Source organism: Callorhinus ursinus, unplaced genomic scaffold (assembly GCF_003265705.2).
Source record: "Callorhinus ursinus isolate GAN/ISIS: 27379988/994484 unplaced genomic scaffold, GSC_fseal_2.0 scaffold38, whole genome shotgun sequence".
NCBI lineage: Eukaryota > Metazoa > Chordata > Mammalia > Carnivora > Otariidae > Callorhinus > Callorhinus ursinus.
In genome coordinates this window covers 5,630,052-5,645,016 of record NW_027397100.1, presented here as the reverse complement: position 1 = coordinate 5,645,016, position 14,965 = coordinate 5,630,052, and the positions used below count along the sequence as shown (strand labels likewise).

At 43.1% G+C, this 14,965-nt stretch overlaps 1 protein-coding gene across 7 annotated transcripts in view; it reads right to left on the bottom strand.

Moving 5' to 3' along the window:
* ZHX3 (zinc fingers and homeoboxes 3) overlaps positions 1-14,965 on the bottom strand; it is a 125,169-nt gene that overhangs the window by 29,302 nt on the left and 80,902 nt on the right. Inside the window, exon 3 of one of the 7 annotated variants that reach the window (XM_073880421.1) lies at positions 8,692-8,836. The exons of the other annotated variants lie outside the window; for them this stretch is intronic. The gene's annotated coding sequence lies outside the window, so the exon portion shown is untranslated. The remainder of the gene's footprint in view (positions 1-8,691; positions 8,837-14,965) is intronic. 7 annotated transcript variants of the gene reach the window in all.

Below are 14,965 nucleotides of genomic sequence, written 5' to 3'. Positions count from 1 at the left end.
CCGAAGGCAGCCAAAGACCTAACGACTGAGCCACCCAGGCGCCCCAGATCACTTTTTTTTAAAGCTCTTCACATTCCAGTGATGCCAGCAGCATAGCACCAGTCATAGCAGTCATGTCTGCCTTCACCCAGCAGGTTTTGTCACCAAATTATCTTCTGCTTAAGCTCATTCCCTAGTCCTTTCTGATGTCTTCAGGTTCCCCTATTTTTAAGTGAATTTGACAGGTCAAACTTCAAACCGATTTCCTTGTCCAAAAGGGAGGGAAGCTAAGTAAACTCTTCCTTCACCCTCTCTGTTGGAAAATCTCCAGGGCCCTTGTCCAGAGTAGGGCAGTCTCCCAAGACCTGAGCAGAGCAGAGCTACAGGAGCCTGGGGCCCAGTCCCTGGAATGGGATGGGACTGTGGTGCTGCCTCAGTTGGCCCAGGACAGTTTTAATATGTTCACTTTATGAGTAATTTTTTGAATGTAGTATTCCCTCAGGAAGTTATCAGTTTCCCTTGACACGTAAGATTAAATAACATTCACTAGGTTTATCAGTCTTGTGACCTAGAACAAGGGTAGTTCCACATAAATCCACCTCCGATCTTACAATGCCCAACCAGAAGGACCGATTGGATTTGATCAACAAGTTCCACAGTTTCCTGGAACTCCTCAGGATCACAGTCACTTTCAAGTTATTGTCCTGAGGGGCAGCAGAACACAGGTGTTGAGAGCCAGATGGAAGACGCATTCAGGGCCTTCTGTGAGCTCTTGGAGCTGTCTTGAGGAACCTTAGGGTGCTGAGGTCACACAGGGGTAAGGAGGAGAGATCGGTCTCAGCACCTGAGCCGTCTCTAGTCTATAAAGCAATAAGGTCAATGACAAATCATGAAAATAAGAGTGGCCGTGACTGTGCAAATATAAAACTCCAACAACTACTTATTCACAGTTGTCAAACCAGGAATAATGTACACACATCTCCCTATTCCCACCTCACCCACCTTCCTACGGTACATGAGCACATATAGGCACACTCACCATTGACACACCCAGGAGAGTGTTTGGGGACATGTAACTTCCAATGCAAACTAGTAAGCATATTTATGTTCTTTCCATGAGATTTCCAGAGCCTAAATCAAAAGTTTCTAAGAACTTCTCTCGGTGGCATATATGAGAACTGATGTGATGTGCCTACCATCATAAATGTGGTAAAAGTCATATTTGTTTATCCATTTTTTAAAGGGCTACTTTACTACATGTTGGTTTGTTGGTGGTGGTGTCTCTATGACAATCTTGGACAATAAAATTTCATCTGACTTTACTTAAAATACCACTTAGCTCATAAGAACAGGATGATTTCATCCCTTTAATCGGCCCTCTGCCACCCTCTCTCCCCCCGCCGCAGAGCCAGCCTCCACCATTCCGCTTATTCCACTTCCTTGCTCGGTCTTTGGCACACATTCCTTCCTCCCATTCTGCCCAAACTACTTGCACCAAGGTCATCGGTCAAGTGGCTCTTTCCAACTTCTCAGCCAGTCTCAAAGTCATTCAGGACCCAAAGGAGGTTAAGACCCACGCTTCTACAAGCCCTTCACAAGGCAACAAACCCCCTGCCCAGGACCTTGCAATCTCCTGTACCCAAGTGACATCCAAATCACCTTTGCCAGCTCTAAACTATCTGCCAACCTCCAAATCCATCACTTCCAACTGCCATTGGTCCCTGTAGGTCTTTATTTTTTTATTTTATTTATTTATTTTTTAAGTAGGGTCCATGCCCAGCATAGAGCCCAACATAGGGCTTAAACTCACAATCCTGAGATCAAGACCTGAGCTGAAATCAAGAATCAGGAGGCTCAACAGACTGAGCCACCCAGGAGCCCCGGTCCCTGTAGGTCTTTAAAAACTATACACTTAGTTCCTTTTTTTTTTAAAGATTTTATTTATTTGACAGAAAGACAGAGAGAGCACAAGTATGCAGAGAGGCAGGCAGAGGCAGAGGGACAAGCCGACTCCCCACTGAGCAAGGAGCCTGACATAGGACTTGATCCCAGGACCCTGGGATCATGACGTGAGCCGAAGTCAGAGGCTTAACGACTGAGCCACCCAGGCGCCCTATACACTTAGTTTCTGCCTCCCCTTACCTTAGCATTCACCCCTCAATAGAAACAAAATAAACAAAAAATTTAGCCATCATGTTTTACTGCCTAGATCTTCACCTTACTTCTCACCCTCCGTCCAGATTTCCAGGCAAGAGATCTGATCTCCAAATCACTCCTACATCCTTTATGCAGCCCTCTCCCATCTTCCCCTTACCTGGCTGCTGTCAAATCCTGTAAATCTAGGAAAGTTTCAAAACAGTCCTCTTGTCTACATCCGTGTGAGACACAGTCCAATGCTTAAGGGCTTAAGCTCTTGAGCCAGAAGGGCCTGGTTTACATCCTGATTCTGCTACCTATGAATTCTCGTAACCTAAGCAAGGTGTTTGTGTCTTCTGTGTTTCCGTTTCCTTCTCTCTTAGTGGAAGTGATAGTCTCAATCTCTCAGAGTTGCTGTAAGAATAAAGACAGAGGTGTAAGGGATGCAACATTTGCGTGACACCCAGCAAGAGCACCGCAGACAGTGGCTACTGGCATCATCCTTGTGTATTTACTGTAATTCAGTCTCCTGTCTGTGCTGGCTGGGAGTCCAAAACAACCCTTCACGCTTCCAGCCCTTAACTGTCTCTCCCCTTCTGTCCAACATCCTTAAAAACAAGTCTGTTCAGGTCACTCCTTGGTTTAAAGAATGTCTGCTGGCCTCTGGCGTCCAGTCAGAAGATTCTACACATATGCTGCTTGATACCGTAGCCACTAGCCACATGGGGCTATTCAGCACATCAGTTGTGGCTTGTCCAAACAGAGATGTATTATAAGGGTAATACACACTGGATTTGAAAACTTGGTAAGAAAATGAATGTAAAATATATCATTAATAATTTTTTAAATACAAAGAGTTATTTAAAGCAGTGACAGACCAAATTTAAAGCAGCTTATCTAGTATCTTTTAAATCACCTTTAAACTACCTTTTTGAATCAATATACTTATAGTTTTTGGTAGCTTCTTATTTTTCTTAGTCCCTTTACTCATGGCTCTTTTCTTCTTTTTTCCACTTGAAATGTTCGTGGACGGTCTCTGAAGTAATTACATCTTTTTTTGGAAGGAGAGGGATTTAAAAAAAAAAACTGGTAAAACATACATGATGTGAAATCTACCATCTTAATGATTTTTAAGTGTACAGTGGCATTAAGTACACTCCCATCATGATGTAACCATCACCACCATCCATCTCCAGAACTCTTTTCATCTTGCAAAACAGAAACTCTGTTTCCATTATAGACTAACTCCTCATTCCCCTCCCCTTAGCCCCTGGAAGCCACTATCCTGCTATCTCTAGGAATCTGACTACTGTAGGTACTTCATATAAGTGGAATCCCACAGTATTTGTCCTTTTGTTACTGGCTTATTTTTCTTAGCATAATGTCTTCCAGGTTCATCCATCTGTCAGAAATCCTTTGTAAGGCTGAATAACGTTCCCTTGTATATACGTGTATACATTCATCCATCCATGGACATGTGAGTTGCTTCCAACTTCTGACTATTGTGACTAATGCTGCTATGAAAATGGGTATACAAATAGCTCTCTGAGGCCTTGTTTTCAATTCTTTGGGGCATATACCCAGAAGTGGAATTGCTGTGTCATATGGTAATTCTACATTCAACTTTTTGAGTAACTACCATATTGTTTTCCATAGCAGCTGCTTTTATATATATAGTAGCCATCCTAATGGGTATAAAGTAGTATCTTGTGTTTTTGATTTGCATTTCTCCAATGATTAGTGATGTTGGGTATCTTTTCATGTGCTTTTTGGCCATGTACATAACTTCTTTGGAGAAATGTCTGTTCAAGTCCTTTGCCCATTTTTAAACAGGTTTTGTTTTTGTTGTTGTTGAGTTGTAGGAGTTCTTTCTATATTCTGGATATTAACCTTAATCAGATATATAATTTGCAAATATTTTCTTCCACTCCATGGGTTGACTTCCACTCTGCTGAATGTGTCCTCTGAAGCAGAGAAGTTTCTCATTTTGATGTAGCACAACTTACCTATTTTTTCTTTATTGCCTGTGTTTTTGGTAATATATCCAAGAAATAACTGCCAAATCCATGTCATAAAGCTTTTCCTCTATCTTCTAAGACTCTTAGAGTTTCAGCTCTTACATTTATGCCTCTGGTCCATTTTAAGTTAGTTTTTGTATATGGTGTAAGGTAAGGGTCCGCCAATCATTCTTTTACGTGTGGATTTTCAATCTTCCCAGCACCGTTTGTTGAAAAGACTGTCCCTTTTCCTATTAAATGGTCTTGGCATTCTTGTCAAAAATCATTTGACTGTATGTGTGAGGGTTTATTTCTGGGCTTACTATTCTATTCCATTGGTCTATATGTCATCATCAATAATTTTTAATATTAAGTACATGTTGAAATAATATGTTAGATATATTGGGTTCAATACATTTTTAAAATTAATGTCTATCTCTTTTTACTCTTCCAACGTGGTTCCTAAAACATTTTAAATCACACATGTGGCTTGCATTATATTTCTATTAGTGCTGTTCTCAATGCTCAAACTTGGGCGACCAGGCAATGTGGAGGGGAACAGGTGACACTACGGGAGTAAATGATAGTCTGCAAGCTCCCTTCCTTTTGTGTTTATCATTACAGTGCTTAGGGAGCAGGAAAGTAGTGTGGTTGAGAATTGAGGTTTTTTTAATCAGGCAAGCTCAGGCTTCAATCCTCAAGACCTGCTCTGTCCAATACAGCAGCCACTAGCTACATGTGCCTATTAAGTACTTGAAATGTGGCTAGTGCAAATTAAGATGCACTATTGAGTGTCAAATTCACACTAGATTTCGAAGACTTAGTCCCAAAAAAGTGATGTGAAGTATCTCATTAGTAACCTTTATATTAATTGCATGTTGAACCACTAACATTTTTAAAAAGATTTTATTTCAGAGAGAGGGGGAGTGAGCATGAGTGGGGGGGGCAGGGGCAGAGGGAGAGGGAGAAGCAGACTCCCTGCTGAGCAGGGAGCCCAACACAGGGCTCGATCTCAGGACCCTGAGATCACCACCAGAGCTGAGGGCAGATGCTTACCTGACTGAGCCACCCAGGTACCCCGAACTATTAATATTTTTTATAAACTGAGTTAAATAAAAATATGTTAAAATTAATTTGACTTGTTTTTTTTAAATTTTTAAGACTTGAGAAAGTTCATGCATGTGCAAGTGCACACAAGAGGGGTGGGGGAAGCAGAGGGAGAGGGAGAAGCAAAGCAGACTCCCCGCTGAGCACAGAGCCCCACACGGGGCTCGATCTCATGACCCTGACATCATGACCTGAGCCGAAATCAAGAGTTGGACGTTTAACCAACTGAGCCACCCAGGCCCCTGTTTTTTATTTTTAAAAGATTTTTTTAGAGAGAAGCTTTAGTCTCATAGCAAGATTCGGCAGATTTTCCAAATCACTCCTACTCTCACACATGTAGAGCCTCTCCCATTATCAACATCCCCCACCAGGGTGGTATATCGGTTATAACTGATGAACCTGCACAGACACATCACCACCCAGAGTTTACATTACAATTCATCCTTGATGCCATACATTCTACGGGTTTGGAAACATTTATAATGACATGTATCTGCCACTATAGTATCATACAGAATCATTTTATTGTCATAAAAACCCTCTGTGCTCCACCTATTTATCTCTCCCTCCCCCTAACCGCTGGCAACCACCAACCTTTTTACTGTCTCTGTAGTTTTGCCTTCTTCAGAATATCAGCTAGTTGAAATCATATAGTGTTAGCCTTTTTGGAATGGCTTTCACTTACTAACATGCATTTAAGTTTCCTCTGTGTCTTCTCAAGGCTCGAGAGCTCACTTCTTATTTTTATTTATTTATTTATTTTAAAGATTTTATTTATCTGTCAGAGAGAGTGCACACAAGCAGGGGGAGCAGCAGGCAGAGGGAGAAGCAGGCTCCCCACTGAGCAAGGAGCCTGATGCGGGACTTGATCCCAGGACCCTGGGATCATGACCTGAGCCAAAGGCAGACGCTTCACTGACTGAGCCACCCAGGCACCCCCTTATTTTTATTTGTAAAATGTTGCTCCTAGAATTTTAAAATGACATATGCAGCTCACATTATATTTCCATTGGATATTTGTTGGCTTGGTATGGGCAGTTTTCAGTTTGGCATCTGCCTGCTTCTTTAGCCACTCAAGTTCATGCCCAGCTACCCCTAGGTTCACTGCACCCTGACACTCCAGCCTCCTTGCCTTCACATATACTAGAGTCCCCTCCCCATTGAGCCTTCTCTAACTCCCTTATCCCTGAAGACTAATTCATGCTCAGACCCACTTCAAATAGAACATCTTCAGTGAAGCTTTTCTAAATTTCTACTGCACTTAAGTCACCTTTATAACACTTTTTACTTTATATTATCTCTCTTTTTAGTATGTGTCTGATTTTTCCTCTAGAAAAATCTTTGAGCTATCCTTGAACTTAGGGAAGAGGTTTTGTTCATCTTGGGGTCCTCAATCCCTAGCGCAAGGCCTGACACTCTGTAAGCACTCACGGATGTTGAGTGACTAAATGAATGAAAGAAACACAACAAAATTCAGGTTACCCTCCAACAAGAGATAACATATCCACTTAATAATCAGACAGCTCAGAAAAGTATCTTAAATGCAATAAACTAGGCTGGGGGGATAAAAAGCTAGAATTATTCACAAGCTAAAATTTGTGTTTTAAGTTAAATCAGCACCTTAATAATATTTATAAAGTGTGTCACAATTAAGAGGTAGTAAACCAGCCCTAATGGTTAGCAGATCCTGAATGTTGGAAATGTGGGGACTAGCTACAGAAACTGGATGGTTAAAACCACCACATTCTGCATCCATATATATACACAATGGAATATTATGCAGCCATCAAAAGGAATGAGATCTTGCCATTTGCAACGACGTGGATGGAACTGGAGGGTGTTATGCTGAGTGAAATAAGTCAATCAGAGAAAGACATGTATCACATGACCTCACTGATATGAGGAATTCTTAATCTCAGGAAACAAACTGTTACTGGAGTGGTTGGGGGTGGGAGGGATGGGATGGCTGGGTGATAGACATTGGGGAGGGTATGTGCTACGGTGAGCGCTGTGAATTGTGCAAGACTGTTGAATCACAGATCTGTACTTCTGAAACAAATAACGCAACATATTTTAAGAAAAAAGGAAAAGAAGAAGATAACAGGAGAGGAAGAAAAGGGGAGTGTGTCGGAGGGGGAGACGAACCATGAGAGATGATGGACTCTGAAAAACTGAGGGTTCTGGAGGGTAGGGGGGTGGGGGGATGGGTTAGCCTGGTGATGGGTATTGAGGAGGGCACGTTTTGCATGGTGCACTGGGTGTTATGAACAAACAATGAATCATGGAACACTGCATCAAAAACTAATGATGTAATATATGGTGATTAACATAACAATAAAAAATTAAAGATTAAAAAAAAAAAAAAACCACCACAGTCTGTATCCATTAGCTGACAGCCCAGATCCCACCAGAACAGAGGCACTAGAACTGAGCCTTTGATGTCGTTTCCACAGAAAGCCACCAAAATGATTAAAGGGTTGGAAAATGAGATTTATGGGGAATGGCCACAGGAACAGAGACAATGCTGCCCAGACAAGAGAAAAGGCCGAAGGGTGCCTTAATAGCCAGCCTCAATCATTGTTATTACACAGATGATGGCGACCAGATGGTCCCGATTTCCACCAAAAAAAAGAACACTGAAAATGGACTTAAGCTGCAGCATAAGAGAAGTTGTCTAGTTTTAAGGAAAGAACTTAACAGCTAAGAACTAGCAGTATATAGCAAAGCCAACCCAGACGATCTGTGGTGTGGCTACTTCAAATGCCTTTAATTATGCTAAGAAAGCGGCAAATAGGTGGGGTGTGTTTAGGCCTTCAACAATCTTTTGTTGAGGGCAAATCCTCAGTTGGTTAATCTTCAAATATACAACCTTAGGAATGAAAAAGAAAGAAAGACATGAAATTGAAACATAGCACCCTCTGGTGTACAGAACCATCTTTCAGTCAAGGAGGATTCTTGACATTTAACAGTATTTCTCAAAATATAAGGTCCAAACCAGGAAAGAGCCAAGAGAAACTTACACCAGGCTAGTCCTCATGTTCCTTTCCTTGCTACCTCCATCTTTCTCCAGCACCGACTTGTGGCACTTCCCCTCTGGGAACCAAGAAGGCTCTGACACAGGCAGCCTCAACTTCTGTGACCATTAATCATGGCTATCTTCAATCAACTTTCGAACTAACTCAGACTTTGACACATCAGCTGGCACACAAGCATTTCATTACAAGGCGTGGTAATGCTTTCTACCAGGTCATGTGTATCCTGCCCTGCACTCAAGACGACATTCAATAAAGAAGTTAGGGAACACTCTTCCAATGTGTGCCCCTGAGCTGTCACGGGGTACACAGCCCTTCCTTACCAGTCTCTCTTTGTCTCATGAATGCTAACAGGCCACTTTTTACGTTCTCCTAGGTTATATGCTCCCAAACTTTCTGCATATCCCTTCCTTTATTTTTAAGTATAAAAGATATTCTACCAGCTCAAAAAGTCTGGAAACCAGTCAAGAATGATTTGAGGTGTTCTCCGTAGCCTCAGCCCTCTTGGTGCTGGGTAGGAACTTCGTTTACATGACACGCACACTTCATTCGTGTGACTCGTTCCTGCGAAGTAGCTGGGATATCCTAGATGAAGAAAACACAGGCCGTGTGTCCAAGATTTACAACCCAGTGGGGAAAACAGAGAGATACAGGTGTAAACAGATAGAGGGGTAAGCTGAACCTCAAAGCTCTAAGTGCTAACGGAGGTCAGGAGAGAAAGGCAGTGGAAACACCAGAGAACTATCTGAGTATTCCTCAGGACATCAGAGTAGAACTTAACACCCTATGGGAGCAGGTCTTAAAGGGTGAGAAGACATCCCCCAGGCATGTCACCACTGGGAGAACAGGGCCAGGTAACACGCTTGCCCTCCTATCTCAAAGGTCTCCTTGAGGAGACATGAGAAACGCACCTGAACAAGCTGACCTCTACACATTATACAAAGCACATACCTAAGCAGCAACAAACAAACGAACAAAAATGATGCAGACCGGGCATTGGCCTGATGGAGGTGTGAGCGGCCCAGAGGGGAGAGCCCTGGGAGGCAAGGGGCCTGCCTGGCTGGGAAGCTCCTGTCCAAGAAGCCAGCACCCTTGCTTGCGCCCACCTCCCTTGCAGCCCTGGCAACCATATGCTGTACCTGTGGAACCAGCTCCCTCCCCTACGAGACTGCGGGCTGAGGCAAGGGCTATATCTTATCACGGTGCCTCTATCACTCAGCACAGACGGAGCTGAAGCCAAATTTGATGAGTAAACTAAATTCATCCATATGCATGATTAGGATGTAAAGAGCAGAGCCCTGGACCTATAATCCCAAATACCTTCCACTATCTAGTTCATCTTGTCCTGTTCTTCCTCGTAAGCTACCCATCCTCACCTGGTTCATGTTTTCCTATCCTTTCATTTTACCCTCATAAAGCAACCCCTATCCTCCCACTGGGAAAAGGGGGTAGATATTCTTGTCCCCAGTTAAGAGTGACCTATGTCAAACTGAAAAACAACCAAGCCAAAGAAGTACCAGAGAATTGGTTTCTCGAGCTCTAAAAAGAATGAGCGAGTACTGCGTTGCAAGGGAAAAGAGAAACCCAACCCGATTACAGTGTAAAAATAGGTCAGTGCTTGAATACAGCCCTTCGGGTTACTGGCAGCAAGCCCCTTTTGGTTCTGACTCCAGTGTCACAAGAAAGTGGCAGCACAGTCTTAGAATAAGGGTTCCATAGCCAGCTGGCGGTCTCAGCCTGGACTTCTAGAAGCAGCACACCGGGCCAGGCCAACACTGGGGAGCGCAGGAAGCCTACGTCACTGCTGACATGAAACACCAGAGTTGGTAAGTTTTGTTTTGTTTTGTTTTGAACAAATTAGGAGACAATTCAAGGTTGTCCTTATGTTAAGTCTCTCTCCCTTGCATTCAGCTATACTTTATTTAATATGAAAAAAATGAATAGGGTTCAGCTAGCTCACTTACACCCACGCTGGGCCAAGAGCAGCCTCTTTTCCCTGAAAGTTATAGTTATGAATTATCACAATGTTCTACTTGCAACAAATTGTGTGTGTGTACCTGTGTGTGCATGGCAGGGAGGGGCATCAAAATTTTGGTTCTATGTCAAAAAAAAACAATGTATATTGCTCAAAAAAAAAAAGCTAAGAATTATTGGTCAAGAATCTGTGGCAAAGTAGAGAAGGTAAAGAAAAGAGCATTTGAGCAATAGCAAAGAGCATATTTCATAATAGCAGTGGTTGACATTTATCAAATGCAAGGTTCCAGAGTGCTCTTCTGGTAGGGTAATTTTAAGAGGTTCCAGAATAATTCACTGATACATTCTTCTATAAAAATAGCTCTGGCTCATATAGCATCTGGCGTACATGTCTTTTCAAAGAATTCTAAGATCTGAGGTAAGGGCTTTACGCAGGACCACTCAACCTCAGCAATGATGATATGTACATAGCGGACATCTATTTAACACACTGGTTACAGAACTTCATCTGCAGTGTCCTGCTTTACTAGCAAAACGGGGGGGGAGGGCTATAATTACAAGCATTCCCATCCAAGACCCAATTTGTTGCATGAGATTGAACTTCAGTTCAGTTCCCTTGATACTAAAGCACTCAATACCCAGTATTTGTTTGCCTATGTGTAGAGCTGACAGGTGCAGGGCCTGAAAAGCTGAGCTGAATCTTAATGTAGACATCTAAATTAGATTAATTAGAATTTATATCTCAACTATTTCTAACAAAGGTTCAGATAACAAGACTAAATAGAAGGAGATAAAGGGTGATAAAGGATTCAGAGAAGGAACTAGAGAAAGAAAGGGAGGGAGGGAGGAAGAAGGAAACACTTACCCAAGCAATGCCTTCTCTACCAACAAACATTTTTGCAGAAATTTACATGATGCTTTTAACCTCTGTTCAATGTGAAAACACAACAGAAACTTAGACATTCGGTAGTTTTCCTAACTTGGTATTTCCTTATTCGAAATCTTCAGATAAATTTGAAAAATATTAATATACAGGCAATACATTTCCTTAATGTGCAAAAATACATAAGCAATTCATGCTTTTCCAAAATGGAGCACTCTAACCCCTGCTCCCCTTCCTCCAAGGTAGTATCTTGGTCCACAGATTAGAACCACTAATATATATAAAATTAAAGGAAACTTATCTACCAAGTGCCATTTTTTAAAAAGATTTTATTTATTTATTTGAGAGAGAGAGAGAGAGAGAGAGAGAGAGAGAAACAGCATGAGAGGGGAGAGGGTCAGAGGGAGAAGCAGGCCCCCCGCTGAGCTGGGAGCCCGATGTGGGCCTCAATCCCGGGACTGCAGGATCATGACCCAAGCTGAAGGCAGTCACTTAACTGACTGAGCCACCCAGGCGCCCTACCTAGTGCCATTTGGATTAAGGTACAAGTAATGAAATCTACCAACTCGAATGGCTTACGTCATGAAAGGTTTATAACGGCACGTGTACTGGAAAGTCCAGAGGTTGGGTTTGGTTCCATTGCTCTACAATGAAAACAAGGGCCCATTTTCTTTCTCTCTGCTTTGTTAGCTGTGTCCTAAATGAGTAGCTTCCCTAATGAAGGCAAGACGGCTGTGGCAGTCCCAGGCTTCACGTCCCACACCATCCAGAAGGACACAGACAGGACTGGCTTTGGGAAGCCTCTCGAAACACTGCGAGCCTTTTTACCAAATCCTCAGCAAACATTCTGATGGCCTGAACTGGGTCACCTGCCTAGCACTGAACCTTGGCACTGACTGCCACTGGGTTAATCACTGAGGCAACATGCGAGGGGTTACCTGACTGGGTTTACACAGTCAAAACCCACCCCCCGAACTAAGGGTGGGACTGACCCCTGTCTACTGGAAGACAAAAACAAATATTGTCTCTTTGCCCCGGAAGGGAGTGGGGATGTAGCAGAGGTGCTGGGGGGACAGGGACAATTACAATGTTCTCCACATCCTACCTGTCACTGTATTTGACCTGGAGATCCCTAGTATCAAGAGCAAACGTGGAAATGTATTTGGAGTGCACTTTATTATTTAACAAAGATGGACATTCACTCTTACACAGAGACAAAGTCTCCTGGAGGTAAACTCAAGGAGAAACACGTCTCAGAACTCTCTGTAAGGGGAAAGGGGTAATGGTGAGGAAGCAGGCTGTATTTGGAAAGATACCATAAAACACACTCAAACAGCCATTCTTTACGTTGATCCTCTAAAAGGCAGAGGACATGCCAGTGAATCCTAACCAAGCAAAGGGCTGAGATGAAATGGTCTAGATGCTTTCCATTCAAATGATCTAACTTACTACAAAGAGTAGGGACTGACTTACCTTAGACTCCTCCTCATGTATCAGATTTTTAAAAATGAGCTAAAAGGGCGCCTGGGTGGCTCAGTTGGTTAAGCGACTGCCTTCGGCTCAGGTCATGATCCTGGAGTCCCGGGATCGAGTCCCACATCGACTCCCTGCTCGGCAGGGAGCCTGCTTCTCCCTCTGACCCTCTTCCCTCTCATGCTCTCTATCTCTCATTCTCTCTCTCTGTCAAATAAATAAATAAAATCTTAAAAAAAATAAAATAAAAATAAAAATGAGCTAAAAAATTTTAAAACATGACAGCTAGAGTTTTTAAGTTATTGTCATTGTCAGATTATCCCCTTGAGCATGTGTTTTTATACAGATGCATGTCCTGTCACTTTTTTCAAATAAAAAATAACTGAGTGCTATGAAATGCTCAGCTCCATGCTAAGAAATATGGTAGAAATGGGAGAATTCAAATCCACAGTGTCTCTGCCTTCAAAGAGGACCACCACTACCACCACCGATGACCGAATAAAATTACTCTGTCAGGCACTGTGCCAACGGCTTCACATTTATTTCCTCATTTAACTTAATCCTTACAACAATCCTCATAAGCTAAGTATCATCAATTTACCAAGTTGAGAAACCAAAGTCAGACAGCTACGTAACTTCGCTCAGGTCACACAGACAACAGGCGACAGCTGGGACTCCAATCCAGGTCTTCCTGGTTCCAAAGCCACGCTCTTACCCCACGGCACGTCTGGTCGGCACGAAAACAGACACCCACATCCCGGAAGAGTGAACAGTACAAGACAGTACACTGAAGTGAAGATGAAGAGCTAAGTCCTGGGATGTACAGTTAAGTGCCCCGGGATTCGGAGGAAACCCGAGAAGGCATGCTGTGTGAGGATAAGCATCATAAGCTGCTCTTAGTTGTGTGAGCCCTGCTGATGTCCAGCTGATCACACACCATCCATCCCCTGGTCTCTGACTCATGACCTACTCATGTAACATTTCTGGGTCATTTAACCACTGATAAAAATTGGATGGCCGACAGCATTTCTGCAGGCCTTAGGACATTTTATAGCTTTTGCCGAGGAGGGAATCAGTTCTTTCTTTGATATGCACAAGCTTCTTTCTCTGTTCTAGAGATAAGGCCATATATAGAAAAAGTAAGTTTGAAATTCTCTGGGCAAATAATAGATGGTATTTCCATTGTTTGGGTATTTAGATGGTTTTTATAACCTTAGCCCTAGGGGTATATGAAAATTGCCTTTGCACATGGGATCAACTGTCACTAACCTCTTAGCAGAGGAGGAAACAGGTAAATGTAATATAATGTCTGAACAAAATGTACCACTACTTCCTCTGTGTTGGTCTCCATGTACCAGAAAGTCGTGGGAGTGAATGGATGGATGCAGTGTCCCTCTCATGCCTCAGCAGCCTCCTTACAGGCAGCTGACTTGCTTACTTCAGGTCAGGGTGACCTCCCAACCTTCAGGGTATGGTTCTAGGGCCCCAGTGTTCCAAGAGAGGGAAACAGCTCCTTATCAAACAGTGGGGAGTCAGAAGCCAGTGACTCAGTGGAAACAGGTGAAAATTTCAGCACTCTGGTACTTCTACAATGAAAAGGCTACGCTACCGGCCCAGTGCCAGTAAGGCTTCTACTCATTCTCAGTGGTGTAATGGTGAGGTGCTACCTGGAATTAAGATTGCTGTTATCGAGGCAATGGGAAACAATTTCATTTTCAGAGTCACACTGGGGACCTTGGATTCATTTTTCAGTTTCAACCCACATTTGACTGACTACTGTGTACCAGACTCTATGCTAACTTCTCCTCGCAGCCTCAAACAGTCTTAGGAAATGGACATTATCTTGATCTTACCTGTGTGGAAGCTGAAGCTCAGGGAAGTTAGGTCTATTGTCATAGAGCTGGAATGTTGTAGTTAGGTATCAGACTAAATCTCTTAATGCCAAGTCCAGTGTTCATTCCATGTTGTGTCATGGACTCTCCTAGTGCCAAAGATTTGGGGCCTTGAAATATTATCATTCTATAAACTGGAGTTTGGATGGTCATCCTCCTTATGACCAAGCTCTTACTGCGCCCTCAAAAGAGAAAGAATAAGCCATGCTGAAGGGGACTTTCAGAAGGCAAAGGGTGGTTAGGTGTTGCAATGGACAGACTTATGCAGTCTCGAAACCTCAAGGTAAGGACCAACTCTGGAGCAGGGATGGAGAAAAACTTCAGAGAGGTAAGGCCACCTACTGGGGAGAAGGAGATTTTAAGGTTAACAAAAGACCCCAAGCACAGACATAGAGGCAGACAAGCACAAAGAAGCTCGTGTGGTGGGACACCTCAGTCGGTTAAACATCTGCCTTCGGCTCAGGTCATGATCCCAGGGTCCTGGGATGGCCC